Below are 14,626 nucleotides of genomic sequence, written 5' to 3'. Positions count from 1 at the left end.
TCCTTACTGGTTTTCCCTGGCACTTATAAATCTGAAATACCTAAATTTAGAGACTAGGTAACTGGAGTTCAGCATTTCAAATGAAGAGAAATTATTATTCTGAACTCACCAAAAAGTATACTTTCATACTTTTAGCCTTAATACATCCTTACACTCTTAAAGAGAATTCCATTTTTAAAACGCAAACACACTTCTAGCGCCAACTTAAAATATACACTTTATTCTTCGTACAATTAAAGTGAAAACTGAATATAAAATCTTCCAGAATTGTAAAGTGCAGAATGGATAACCATGTGTCAAAGTAAAAATCTTCTTTCCAAGAAAAGGAAAAGGGAAAAATGATTTGCCACGTGTAAGGTTAACATTTTTCTTCTACATTTGAAGACCAAGAGTGCCCCATCATTTTCATGGTGATCCATTCCAAATATTCACTCAGAGCCATTCTACCCCTCCAGGGACCCTTCTCCCTCCCCTATCCCTGAGGTGAAGCAGCATGCTACACCCTGCTGAGCAGGCCACATAGAATTACACTACCTTCTACTAGGTGACGAAACAGGACAGCTCCCAAACCCAGTGAGGTCTTCCTCAGGTGGTGGCCTACCATCACCTTCCCTCGCTGGGACACCTTCACAATGGTACCACCCAGGGAGATGACACCAATCTTCCCCCTTCCCAAACTGTACTTTCCCTCAATACTGCTCGCTGGTACACAGAGCTGTGAAGGCAGGGCAAGTGCACAAACTCACAGCAAGAGGCTCTATTAGACTAGGTGAACCACAGGTACACAGTGTTACCTTACTCAACTATTTTGGCATCAAACTGAAATAATGATCTAACTCTTTCAGTATCTTTACTCTCTGCAATCAAGTCTCTCCTCTACCCTTTGGTCAGAGCTGCGTACTTTTTAATTCAAATACCAGTTAAAAAAAAAAAGGAGCCCAAGGGCTCTAAGTCCAACTTGAAGTTCAAACTAAAACTACCCTCAAAGCCACCCCAAAACAACTTAGTTGCCACATACTGGCCTTTGCTCATAAAAATATCCTGGCTACCTTTCTTTCCCAGCTCATTTGGAAACGGTGCTTCTAACATCCACTGGCATAGAGTTCTATTGTTCACAGAAGCGATATGTGTTCAATGCAAAATAAACAAATAAATAAAGGCCAAGGACAAACAAAGTTGTTTATTCTGGAAACCCACCATCCAGAGATAATCACTGATGATGTATTAGTGCATATGATAACTTTATTGTTGATATATTTTTTTCTATATCTATGTTTAAAACAAAAATTGGTTCATATTACACACAGTTTGGCATCCTGCTTTTTGCATTTCATAAAATATCAAAAAAGAGTGTCTTATCAGTAACCTACAAAGTTATTTTTAATGGCTACTTAAAATTTCCTCTTTCTAAAACTCCCAGGGGCTCTAAAATTTCTTCTTTCCTACTTCTCCCCCTCCACAGTTTCCCAGTAGGAACACAACTAAAAGGCAACATTCATTCAATTAATACATCCTAAACACTTCCAGAAAACCAACATTCCACTGTATTCACAGCAATTATTTCATTTATATTTTATATTGTTAGACGATCATGAATAAACAACTGTATCTGTGCCACCAAGTTCCAAGGAAGGGCCAGGCTGCCATCAAGTCTACAGTGTGTCTCCCCCATGAGCCATGACATATAATTCAAAATAACTCCAAACAAAATAAGAGTCACAACAAGGTACAAGTCTTTCCTAGAAAGACTATTTCATTGTTTCTTTAAAAGTCACAAAACATTAACAGATGGCCAACAGGCACAAGAAAAGATGCTCAACAACGTACTAGAGAAATGCAAATCAAAACCACAATGAGGTATCACTTCACACTGGTCAGAACAGCCATAACCAAAAAGTCTACAAATAATAAAGGCTGGAGAGGGTGTGGAGAAAAGGGAGCCCTCCTACAGTGTTTTTTTGTGGGAATGTAAATTAGTGCAGCCACTATGGAAAACACTATGGAGGTTCCTTTAAAAAACTAAAAACAGAACTGCCATATGACCCAGCAATACCACTCCTGAGCATATATCCAGAAAATATGAAAACTCTAGTTCACCTCAGTGTTCACAGCAGCCCTATTTACAAGAGCCAAGACATAGAAACAACCTAAATGTCCACTGACAGATGAATGGATAAAAAAGTGGTATATACATACAATGGAATATTACTCAGCCATAAAAACAAATGAAATATTGTCATTTGCAGCAACATGGACGGACCTAGAGATTATCAAACTGAGTGAAGTAAGTCAGACAGAGAAAGACAAATATTATATGATATCACTTATATGTGGAACCTTAAAGAATAATACAAATGAATCTATATGCAAAATAGAAACAGACTCACAGACATAGAAAACAAAATTATGGTTACCAAAGGGCAAAGGGAGGGAGGGGAAGGGATAAATTAGAAGTACGGGATTAACAGATACAAACCACTGTACATAAAAGAGATAAGCAACAGGATTTACTGTTTAGCACAGGGAACTATATTCAATATCTTGTAATAACCCATAATGGAAAATAATCTGAAATATATATATTAAAAAAAACTGAAAAAAATTTCAAAATATTATTTAAATTTTTTTCTCTCTTTTGGTGCCCCCTTGCTAACGCTCAAACACATGCTTACATCGTCTATTAAGCACTGCCTCCTGGGATTGAGAAAAGAACAGGTTTTGTTCCAAGGAATAATATGAGTTTAAACTCAGATGATAAAATCTATGTACAATCAAAATCCCAGACTTGAGCACACAGATTTCAGTCAAACACATTTTGAAACGGAGAATATTAACTGCTTGTTCAAAGTTGTATTATTCATGTGGAATCACTGGCAAATGCTTTATGCTGTGTTTGAAACTGTACAAAGCTTCCCGAGATATATGCAATGCTTTCATTATATGAATAAATGGATAACATGATTTGCATTGAGTGGTTTTACGGAGGAATTTCAAGTGACTTATTCAGCAAATCTCCACACTTCAATTAAAAGAGACGATTTCCTTCCAAAAAATTAAATGTGAAGAAGTGTCAACACACTAATGATATTGACAGTAGTTTAGAGGCTGGGTTCTAAAGTCAAACTGCTTTGGCTTAAATTCTGACTTTCACTAGCTATGGGACGTATGCCTCTATACTTTAGATTCCTCATGAAAAAATATCTCCTCCATTGGGTTACTGTGAGAATTAAATGACTTAATACATGTAAGGTGCTTAGAACAGTGTATTGAGCCTTCAATAAATATTAGCTAGTTACCATCATCCTTATTCATTATTATACATTTTTGTAAAAGGCTCAAAACCTACTTTCCACCTCTTTCTCCCCTTACTAAGGAACAGACTAGACCACAGAATCACAAAAATGTTATACAGTGCTGTATTAAACCCCTACCTTATAATTTTCAGATCAACTGTTTTGTTCCTACTTTCTTTAAAAAATAAACTGAAGTTTAATATTTACATTGTATACACTGCACTCACCCTATTTTTCATTTAACTGCCAGCATGCTATAAGATACTGTATATCTATAATGACCAGTATATACACAGAACAAATGGTACCTATATATACTGAACAACACAGGTCTTCAGGAAACCACAATGTTCTAAAAGGAAAAAAGAAGATGAAAGCTGGAATAGGAAGTAGCTCTAATACTGCTGTTAAATTTAAATATCATATCTAATGTACTTTTTTACTTTTAAAAAGGTTTCTAAATAACATTTTTACAATTTACAAATAAAACAGACTACCTTAAACCACTAGTGTAAGGTTTATTCTAGACTAGAGAACTAAGTCTGCTCAACCAGAATGAGAAATATTACAAAGATAGAATCCATCATGAGTTTGCCTGGGGTTATTCTGAAACCTATAATCCAGAAATGACAGACAAGAGTTCTCTGACTTTTTTTTTTTCCCAAAGAGTACTAGAACAGTACCATAAAAATTCTTTACTGTTTTTTATGTAAAAGATAGAGGAAAGTGGCAGATAAAATGAAGAAAATAGGCCAGGCTTTGGACTCTGGGCCTACCTATTAATTTTGCTTTCTTGATCATAGATATAACAGTCTGCTTTAAATCTCAGGAGAATACACTGGTTAATAATGAAAAAGATTTATTTTCCCACTAAATGTTCTTTGGCCTGATTACTTTCCTATATTGTTTATTCATACCTTACCAGGAATATGAATAGCTTATCAAAAAGCCACTCTCAGAATAAAAAAAACCCACTTCTTCAAAAAACTAAAGTCTAGGGAATTCCCTGGAGGTCCAGTGGTTAGGGTTCCATGCTTCCAATGCAGGGGGCATGGGTTTGATACTTGGTCGGGGAACTAAGATCCTGCAAGCCATATGGTATGGCCAAAAAAAAAGAACTAGAGTCTAATCCATAAGTCCTCCCAAATATTTAAAAACTTAAACCCCAAAGAAAGGAGAACAATCACCCATTCTACAGAACATCAAAACCACTGAAAGCAAAAAGAATAGACTTTGCTTGTATGTACTTGTATAATCTTTTCTGAAAACCTAGGAGGTAGACATGTTCATATACTACAGTTCAGGAAACTGAGTCTCAGGGAGGTTAAGTAATATGCTCAAGTTACAAAGTCAGTAAAATAAAGACACAGGACTCAAATTCACAACTTTCTTACCAGATAATGATAAAGCAGAAATGACAGGCATTCCCTGTACACCAGTGTGAGTGGCCACGGAGATGAGGATTACAGAACAAGTCCTTCAGTGCTCCCTCCCAACTCCATGCGCTACACCGGAATCTAGCAGGTTAGATTCAAGTTATTTTTGAACACAGTTGATTGCTCAAGAAAGGAAACAGCTCCCTCCCAAGTCTCACCCCCTAATTCACAGGTGAATTATCTTCTACCTTATCTTCTGTTAATAAATAAATGAGCAATTATTTACTGAAGACCCAGAAATGTAACCATACCATAAACTGCCCTTATTATAAGTGCCATATAAGGTGGTGTAGAAGGAAGAGACCACTTATATCTTTAGTATCTGCCCCTTAAACACTCTTGTTTTATAATACATAATTGCACTTATTTACATGAAGGTTGCTCTTTACTAGTCTGTGAGCTTTTGATACAAAATTCTGCATATTTCCCACTCAGTATTAGTCAAAATGTAGGTGGTGTCCACTAAAAATGTTGAAAGAGGGAGTGAACGAAACATTGACAGTTGAACCTTAAATAACAACATTTAGAGAGATGGAGAAAAAGAAGGGGAAGTACGTCCTAATGAGGTGGCTAGCAACCAGGCAGACGACTGCTGGGGAAATGGATAGGCAAGTCTGAGCAGAAGATCCGTATCACCAAGCAGCAAAAAAACGGTAAACTGGAAGATCTGGAATTCCTGACTGCAGGGTTAGGACTTCATTTTCTAAATTAGGCCAATGGTTTCTGAACATTTATTTTTAATGCAGGGGAATGCTTTGTTTAAATTAAACCCTACTCGAAACCCCAGTATAGAAAACAGGTAAAAGCAAAGCAGTACCGGTTGAAGCCCCACTCAGTCCCCATCTTACCTAACTGAGAAGCCCCCAAAGCCCCTCCTTGGAGCACAGTTTGAAAACCACTGGGTTAGAAAAAGGTCTGGAAGGACAGATACCGAAGTGCTCAGAGCACTGACTTCTGGAGAACTGGGTTGGCCTAGGTTGAGGGAACAGGGTAAGGAAGGACTTGAAATACTATTTTCACTTTTTAAATCCTGCCTTTTTTTATATTATTTGAACTTTTGTTTATATTGAGCACTTTTTACTTTTAAATTTCAAAAGAAATAAGATACCATTGATCTAAAAAAGCATTTTTTTTTTTTTTTTTTTTTTTTGCAGTACGCGAGGCTCTCACTGCTGTGGCCTCTCCCGTTGCGGAGCACAGGCTCGGGATGTGCAGGCTCAGTGGCCATGGCTCACGGGCCTAGCCGCTCCGCGGCATGTGGGATCCTCCCGGACCGGGGCACGAACCCATGTCCCCTGCATCGGCAGGCAGACTCTCAACCACTGTGCCACCAGGGAAGCCCTAAAAAAGCATTTTTAATGGTTAAATTTCTTCAAGAGAATTGCCACATTTTATTTATTTATTTTTTTAAAGAAGACGTTGGGGGTAGGAGTTTATTAAATTATTTATTTATGGGGCTTCCCTGGTGGCGCAGTAGTTGAGAGTCTGCCTGCCGATGCAGGGGACACGGGTTCGTGCCCCGGTCCGGGAAGATTCCACATGCCGAGGAGCAGCTGGGCCCGTGAGCCATGGCCGCTGAGCCTGCGCGTCCGGAGCCTGTGCTCCGCAACAGGAGAGGCCACAACAGTGAGAGGCCCGCGTAACGTAAAAAAAAAAAAAAAATTATTTACTTATTTTTGCTGTTTTGGGTCTTCGTTTCTGTGCCAGGGCTTTCTCTAGTTGTGGCAAGCGGGAGCCACCATTCATCGCGGTGCGCGGGCCTCTCACTATCGCGGCCTCTCTTGTTGCGGAGCACAGGCTCCAGATGCGCAGGCTCAGTAGTTGTGGCCAACGGGCCCAGCTGCTCCGTGGCATGCGGGATCCTCCCAGACCAGGGCTCAAATCAGTGTCCCCCGTATTAGCAGGCAGACTCCCAACCACTGCGCCACCAGGGAAGCCCCGAGAATTGCCACATTTTAATGAATCATTTCCTTATAGCAAGATATTTTCTTGACTAAATTATACTGCAGTGAAAATGAACATCTTTGTGCATAAGACTTTCTCATATTTAGAATGATTTTCTTAGGATAAATTTATACAAGTTAATGGTTCCCATTTAAGTTCAATTAGTATTTTTTAAAAGTCATCCTATAGGGACTTCCCTGGTGGTGCAGTCGTTAAGAATCCGCCTGCCAATGCAGGGGACACACGTTCGAGCCCTGGTCGGGGAAGATCCCACATGCCGCGGAGCAGCAACTAAGTCTGGCCGCCACAACTACTGAGCCTGCGCTCTAGAGCCCGTGAGCCACAACTACTGAAGCCCGCGTGCCTAGGGCCCATGCTCCGCAACAAGAGAAGCCACCACAATGAGAAGCCTGAGCACCGCAACAAAGAGTAGCCCCACTCACCGCAACTAGAGAAAATCCGTGTGCAGCAACCAAGAACCAACACAGCCAAAAATAAATAAATAAATGTTTTTAAAAAGCCATCCTATAGTAGCAAGATTTGATCCTAGCATGCATGTTTAAGATACATAAAATCTAGGGCTTCCCTGGTGGTGCAGTGGTTGAGAGTCCGCCTGCCGATGCAGGGGACACGGGTTCGTGCCCCGGTCCGGGAAGATCCCACATGCCACGGAGCGGATAAGCCCGTGAGCCATGGCAGCTAAACCTGCGCATCCGGAGCCTGTGCTCCGCAACGGAAGAGGCCACAACAGTGAGAGGCCCTCATACCGCAAAAAAAAAAAAAAAAAAAAAAAAAAGATATATAAAATCTAATATACAAAACTAATTAGCAAAGTTTCCATATCTCAAAAAATGTATTAAAGAGAAATCTGAAACAGAACTTGAAGTCTGTCTACCTTTCATGAATTTTTCATAACTTCTCTTGCCACTTATCAAAACCATACACTGAAACAATTTTCCTTCACAGTTGGGTTTCACGATCCAATTCTGTGAAGTCACGGTGCTGTGACAGTACAATCATTCTCTGGCAACAAACTGCCATCACTAAATTCCTAATGGTAAGTTCTGTTGGGTATATGGATGTTCTATTTTTACTTCTAAGATCAAAATCTATTTTCTGTTGTCTCTCCATTAAGCTCATATGATTGATACATTTTTTTTTCTTGGACAAGAAAGTAGGATTTACTGGTGGGCGTGAGTAAGGAGGGGACAGCGCCAAGGCTCTCGCGAGTGCAGGGCCTGCCATCTGTCCAGGGGGCCACAACGAGGGATGCATTCGACCCCACAGCCATCCGGGATAAGCCGCTTTTCTGCCACCATGTTTTCAAATGTGTCCGCGTTAAACTTTGTAAATCCCCACTTCTTGCAGATGTGGATCTTCTGGCGGCCAGGGAACTTGAACTTGGCCCTGCTGTGGGCCTCAATCACATGTTCCTTGTTCTGCAGCTTGGTGCAGATGGACATCATGACGTGGCCAATGTGGACCCTGACCCCTGTGCCCTGGGGCTTTCCAAAGGCACCACCCATACCTGTCTGGAGCCTAGACTGGGGACAGCATGCCAGTCATTAATGTACACTGGAAAGGGCTGTCTTCGAGGTCCCTTAGGGCAACCTATACAGGCAACAGGCTGCATCCACTACCGAGGAGGCTGCTGTTTGCAACCACTGCGCACCAGGCCCCCATGGGGAAAAGAGCACAGTTGACTGGATTGGCTGCAGATGACTGATACATTTTAATCAATGTATTCTCTTTGTCCCCAGCCATCTTTATAAAACTGCCTTTTGGCGAGTGCTCAGAGAATGCCGATCTGTTCAAACAAAATATAAATGGCTGCCCGACTGCCTCCTCCTGTGAACAGCCTGCAATGTTCTGTACTTCTTGAAAGCAGAAACCCCAGAGTCAGAAAGTCCATTGTTCTTTTTCTTATCTCTACTACTGCTTTAGTATAATAAAAGTACTTTTTGTTAAATTAACTTTTTGTTAAATAAGTGAATGGAGTTCTATCACTAATGAATCCAACTGGGCAAAAAGAATTTCTAATAAAAACCTTTTTCCGGCTTCCGTGGTGGCGCAGTGGTTAGGAATCCACCTGCCAATATGGAGGACACGGGTTCGAGCCCTGGTCCGGAAGATCCCACATGCCGCGGAGCAACTAAGCCCATGCACCACAACTACTGAGCCTGCGCTCTAGAGCCCACGAGCCACAACTACTGAGCCCATGTGCCACAACTACTGAAGCCTGTGCACCTAGAGCCTGTGCTCCACAACGAGAAGCCACCAAAATGAGAAGCCTGCGCACCGCAACGAAGACCCAACACAGCCAAAAGTAAAATAAAATAAATAAATAAGTAAATAAATAAAAATTAAAACAACAAAAAAAACCCTTTTTCTTTTTCCAAAAGCAAGGATTGCTAGAAACATCAAGGTCACTTCTACTACTATGTAACAGTTCTAATAGTCAGGGTATTTAGACTCTATCAGCAAAGATTTGCCTAGTGCCTACTGGGCATGGGGCACCATGCTAAACGCCAGACGTTCAGTGTGAACAAGACAGAAGCAAGGCCTGCTCTCATAGATCTTTCCCTCTTGGTGCAACAGCACTTTGGCAAACCACGAATCTTTATGAAACGAGAAGTTCCAGTACCAAAAATAGAAATATTCTTTAGAAGAAAGAGACTGGAACCAGACTTTGGAATACCCGTAACACTGGGCCAAGGAATGCAAAGTTTATATTTGAGTAGAGGAAAACGAGGTATTCAAAGGGATCCTTAGAAAATATTAATCTAATCAGGCTCTGATTAAACCTTTTCAATGGCTTCTCATTTCCTCTAAGATAAAGCCAAAATGTTTAAAAAGGGTAACTAAATCTTGCATCACCATTCCCACCTACCCAAGATCTTTGGCTGTGGTCATACTGTTCTTTTTCTCTGTTTCCTTTATTGTAGGGATTTTCAAACTTTATACATCACGATCTAGTAAAGTATCTACGTGTGACACGCTTATTTTCTGTTTTATTTCTTTTTAAAAACATGCAGTTCACAACCACTAAATTAATTTTACAATCTCCTGGTAGGTGCCTAGGTGCCTGAAGCTTGAAAAGTACCACCTTGGTATATACCACACTCTCTCTCTCTCATTTTTTGGCCTTTCCACACATTCTTTTTGCCGGAAACATTCTTGCTCATCCTCCTTCTTGCCTTTTTCTGGCTACTTCCTATGCTACTCTGTGACCTGAGCTCTTAAACATCACTTCCCTGACCCTCTTAGATTAGTTCCCCCTCCTCTGTGTTCCTGAAGTACTCTATGCTTTCTAACATTCATTAAGATTTACTGTAATTGTATGTGTGCTAATTGTCTTTCTAGGCTGTAAACTCCATAAGCATCAGGACCCATTCTTGGTCTCTGCTGAATCCTGAGAGCCTAGCCCAGTGCCTGTTACTTATTAGGCACTCAGTCAATGAGGAGTAAAGCAAGTAAGGAAACGGACTTGAATAATCTATATATTTAACCGCACAATGAAATGAGCACCCACTTAAAAACTGTTAAGAGGTTTAGCCAGTTCAAAGGAAAATATATTCTCAGTTCCAATTATATAAATGGTGATTAAGTTCCTAAGCTAGCCTACAAAACACTATTACCCACAAGCACTTAACTGATGAGAGGATGTCTGCTTATTTGCCTCTCTGCAAGGACAAGAGAACTTTCACTCCTCTAAGTAGGAGAAAACAGGATTAAAGGGACACCTTGCTTTCTCCCTACTCTATCAGTTCCTCCTAGAGCAAAGTGACTTATCTAATGGCTGAGATAAGACTAAAGGTCAATATTCCAGACAGGCCCCAGCCCTGAGCTCTCACTGGCTCTTGGATTTATCTGTCTTCAAGAAGAGAAGGTTCTCCTTTCCCTTCCAACTCCTATGAGGAAATTTCCCCAAGACAGGGCTTTCCCTGCCTGCAGGGGGAACCTGCAGTTTTTTAGGTGCTATAGAATCACGTGGGTAGATAAATTAAGAAGGAACAGAGGAAGTGTGGGTCTAAGCTAAATTCTCCAATCCAGCTTTATCAGAAATGAAAATTAAATTATATTTTAATAGTACTATAATCCTCATCTGGCTTCTTGAATCTGATCTCAATTTGCAGAAGCTGGAGAGAGAAGAGATGTAATCAGCAAACTGAAAAGCTCCAAGAGGAATAACAGTCATCCCAGTCTGATTTCTGAGTCCGAGGAGAAGAGTAGCACAGAGCAACAAGGTGGAGCAAAAGGGAAGGGAATGAAATGAAGGAGAAAAAGGTTTCTTTCACTTTTCCTCGTTTGAATTTTTCTTGGGCAAAAATGTCTAAAGAAGTTGAACCTATCTTTGTGTCCTACAACCTTCCCCTCCAAACTGTTTCTCATTCTTGCTTCTCTTTTCTCATCTTCCAGACCTTTTATGCTGCCCATAGATCTCCATTTTCAACACCCACACTTGTAGAAATAGAGCAAGTTTTCCCCAAACCTCCAAAATGTTCCATGATCCCATACCACTAACGTCTCCTATCCCTCCTCATGTCAAAACTCCCATTTCCTCAGTGCAGCTGATCTGGAGGAAAGCAATCTGATTAAATTCGTTCATATTAAGATAAAACAACTGGCTGACAGTCTAGCCAGCCGACTAGAGATACACATATTTTTTATTTTATACACACACACACACACACACAGACATTTTTAAGCTATAGAAATCTAACTACAGTAATTTCAGAGAAAAGATGAGGGGTGCCTAAAAATCTCCCATAAAGGAGGCAGGTCCGCTCTGATCAGCATTTCCCAGGGATCACATCCCCAAAGTTGTTTCCACATTTTCCCCAACTTTCAGTCCTTAAGTGACACTAAAAACCCCAGGGGGCAGAGAAAGCCAACTTGGGAAAGCATTTGTAACTACAGGGTATTTAGTCATCCATTGGGTAAGTCAGTTACAATCAATATTAGCTGGGATAGGTTATAATTTCAGTATGTTTGACAATCATTCTATTAGGTAAAACATACACTCAGGTTATATATTGCAATTATTACCTCATTCTACTAATGAGGTCAATGAGGCATAAAGGGGTTAAATAACATTTCCATTGTTTAAAGTTTAGTAGTTGAAGAGCAGGACTGGACGGCTCTTCACCCACTTTGAATCAGTTGTTTATCCATTAATTCCACTTGAAAATCTCTAATTTTATTTTCCATAACGTTTCTGAAATGTGGTAGTGTACTTTAGAACAGTCACATTAGAGTAAAAGAAAAATGAGCTTGAATTCCTGGGAGGTAAACATCATGTCTTTTTCAGTGGTTTTTGTATGAAAGACCTGAGGCTGATGCTGAATTTGTGTGCGCTCAGAAATTAAGCATGGAATAGGCAAAGTAGCATTCATTCAGCTGCAAGTGGTTCTTAACTTCAGCGCCATAAAAGATACTTATTTGCCGCCCAAATATGAATATAGCTGTAATAAAGACTACACACACTTAGGATAAGATCTTCCACTTTGCCTGAGAAGTATATGAAATTTTAATTGAGTAATTGGTGTTTGCTATTTTTTATTAGTTTGCTTAGCTAGACACCAAAATAAATTATTTGTAATTAAAGTGATAACTGGGACTTTCCAAACCAAGCATAGAATACATGAAAATGCTGTGTGTGTTCTCTCTTGACTTTGGTCATGAACACACTTTTTGTGGCTTTTCTCAAAATACCAGAAAGGGTAAAGGGGCAGTAAGGCACCCAAGAAATGACAGTTAGCATATTCTGACAGACTTAAATGGCACTTATGCACTTCCCCCAAGTAGAAGCATTATGTTGCTTGGTATCAGGTTGGTTGGGTTTTTCGGTCAGTACTCATCCCCCAAACCTAGAATTTTTTAAATATAATTCAACAATAAAAAGACAACCCAATTAAAATATGGGCAAAAGATCTGAATAGACATTTCTCCAAAGCAGATACACAAGTGGCCAATAAGCACATGAAAAGATGCTCAACATAATTAGTCATAAAGAAATGCAAATCAACACTACTTCATACTCACCAGAATGTCTGTAATAAAAACTAGCAAATAGTCAATAACAAGTGTTGGTGAGAATGTGAAGAACCTGGAACCCTCACACACTGATGAGAATGTAAAATGGTGCAGCTACTTTGGAAAAGTCTGACAGTTCCTGAAAAAGTTAAATATACAGACCCAAAAGAATGGGAATCATATGCCCACATAAAAACTTGTATGCAAATGTTCATAGCAGCATTATTCACAATGGCCAAAAAGTAGAAACATCCTTAATGTCCATCAACTGAAAATGGATAAACAAAATGTGATATTGTAGTACATCAATACAATGGAATACTATCCCGCCATAAAAAATAAGTACTGATACATGCTACACATGGATAAACCTTGAAAACATTATGCTGTGTGAAGGAAGCCAGACACTAAAAGCCACATAATGTATGATTCCACTTATATGAAACTTACAGAATAGGCAAATCCATAGAGACGGAAAGGAGATTAGTGGTTGCCAGGGGGTGGGATAACGGGGGAATGAGGAGTGACTTTTAATGGGTATAGGGTTTCATTCTGGGGTGATGAAAATGTTCTGCATGGTGGTGATAGTTGCAAAACTCGGTGAAAATACTAAAGGCCGCGCTTTAAAAGGATGAATTTTGTGGTATGTGAACTATATCTCAATTTTTTAAAAAAATTCTTCATTTACAGAAAGAAATTACATAGACATGTAATATACCTACAAATGTATTACATACATATACGTATTCTCTTTCTATGAATCAACGTTTGGGGTTCTTTTTAGTTGAGATATATTTCACACATATAAAGAAAGGAATGAAAGAACACGGTGACACGGAGCAATTGTGAGCCCTGAAGCCTTGGATCTGGGGTGTGCCCCAGCCTGACTCGCAGGGTCTCCATCCGTGCTCACCTTCCACCCATCACTCAGCCACCACCCGCTGTCCGGTCCACTGTCAGGGCCGGGGACGACCCACCACGGCCGCCCGGCTCCGCAGCGGGCGCCCCAGGGCCGGCCAGCCCTGCCGCCCGAGGTGGGGCTGCCGCGGCGGGCCGGGCTCGGGCGCTGCCTGCGGGCCCGGAGGGGACACGGCGGCTCGGGCGGGCCCCGTCGCTCGGCCGCTCCCCCTGCCCTGGCCTCCCTACGCCCCGGCCGCCGGGTCTCAAGCCTCCCTCCAGTACCTGGGATGCACCCGAACCCCGCGCCGCGGCCAAAGCCGAGACTTTCCCTCCATTATCACCTGCCCGGAAAGCGGTGCGAGGAGAGGGGACCCCGCCTCCTCAGACGCGACCGAGGCACCGTGGCAGGGGACGGAAGGGGCATTCACCTAGTTCCCCCGCGGCGGCGGCGGCGGCGGCTGCCCAGCGGCCGTGGCTCCTTCCTCTGGCGCGCCTTCTCGCGCCGTCGCAGCCCCACGGTGACAGCCCCGGAGCCGGCGCCCTCCGCCCGCGGGCTTCCAGCCGCCCGCCCCGCCCCCGCGCGGCCGCCCAGCGCAGGCGCAGCCGCGCCGCCGCCCCGGGGGAAGCGAGAGCCTGGTGATGTGGCCGCTGGGTTGGCGATCGGGAGCGCGAGCGCCGCCTTCTCCTGGACCTTTGGCCGCAACCTGACGAACGCGGGCCGAGAACCCGATAGGGCAGAGCAAAAGGGGAATATTTCAAGGGATGCTACTCAGCAGAGAAGGGCTGTGGACTTCCTTGTTCGTCAGCCCCCTCCATCCCCACCGACCCACGCACATCCACATCGCTGGCTGCTCCTCGGTCCGAGCCCCCAAATCTATGACTCATGATTTCTGTTCTCAGACCAGGGACCTCCTGCTGGCCGTCTTCGTATTTCCTTCTCACAGACCGGGGTTAAAACTGTGTAAGCCTTTCTTAAGAGCAGTGCAGAATGGGCCATGCTTGATCCGAGGTAGGAGA

General features: G+C 42.0%; 1 protein-coding gene and 1 non-coding gene across 4 annotated transcripts in view; both read right to left on the bottom strand.

The window, feature by feature from the left end:
• The window catches only part of SLC41A2 (solute carrier family 41 member 2), a 228,154-nt gene extending 213,973 nt beyond the window's left edge, over positions 1 to 14,181 (bottom strand). Inside the window, exon 1 of one of the 3 annotated variants that reach the window (XM_032646805.1) lies at positions 14,038 to 14,181. The gene's annotated coding sequence lies outside the window, so the exon portion shown is untranslated. Of the gene's footprint in view, positions 1 to 13,950 lie in introns of all 3 variants that reach the window. The other 2 variants (XM_032646806.1, XM_032646807.1) reach the window with 2 other exon arrangements.
• Positions 8,257 to 8,391, bottom strand: LOC116761393. Its single transcript, XR_004351966.1, has one exon. It is a non-coding gene; the product is annotated as a small nucleolar RNA SNORA70 (small nucleolar RNA).
• Positions 14,182 to 14,626: the final 445 nt, after the last annotated feature.

Source organism: Phocoena sinus, chromosome 10 (genome assembly GCF_008692025.1).
Source record: "Phocoena sinus isolate mPhoSin1 chromosome 10, mPhoSin1.pri, whole genome shotgun sequence".
In the NCBI taxonomy this organism is placed as follows: Eukaryota; Metazoa; Chordata; class Mammalia; order Artiodactyla; family Phocoenidae; genus Phocoena; species Phocoena sinus.
Note: the sequence above shows the minus strand (reverse complement) of the source record. Positions and strands in the feature narration are given on the sequence as shown.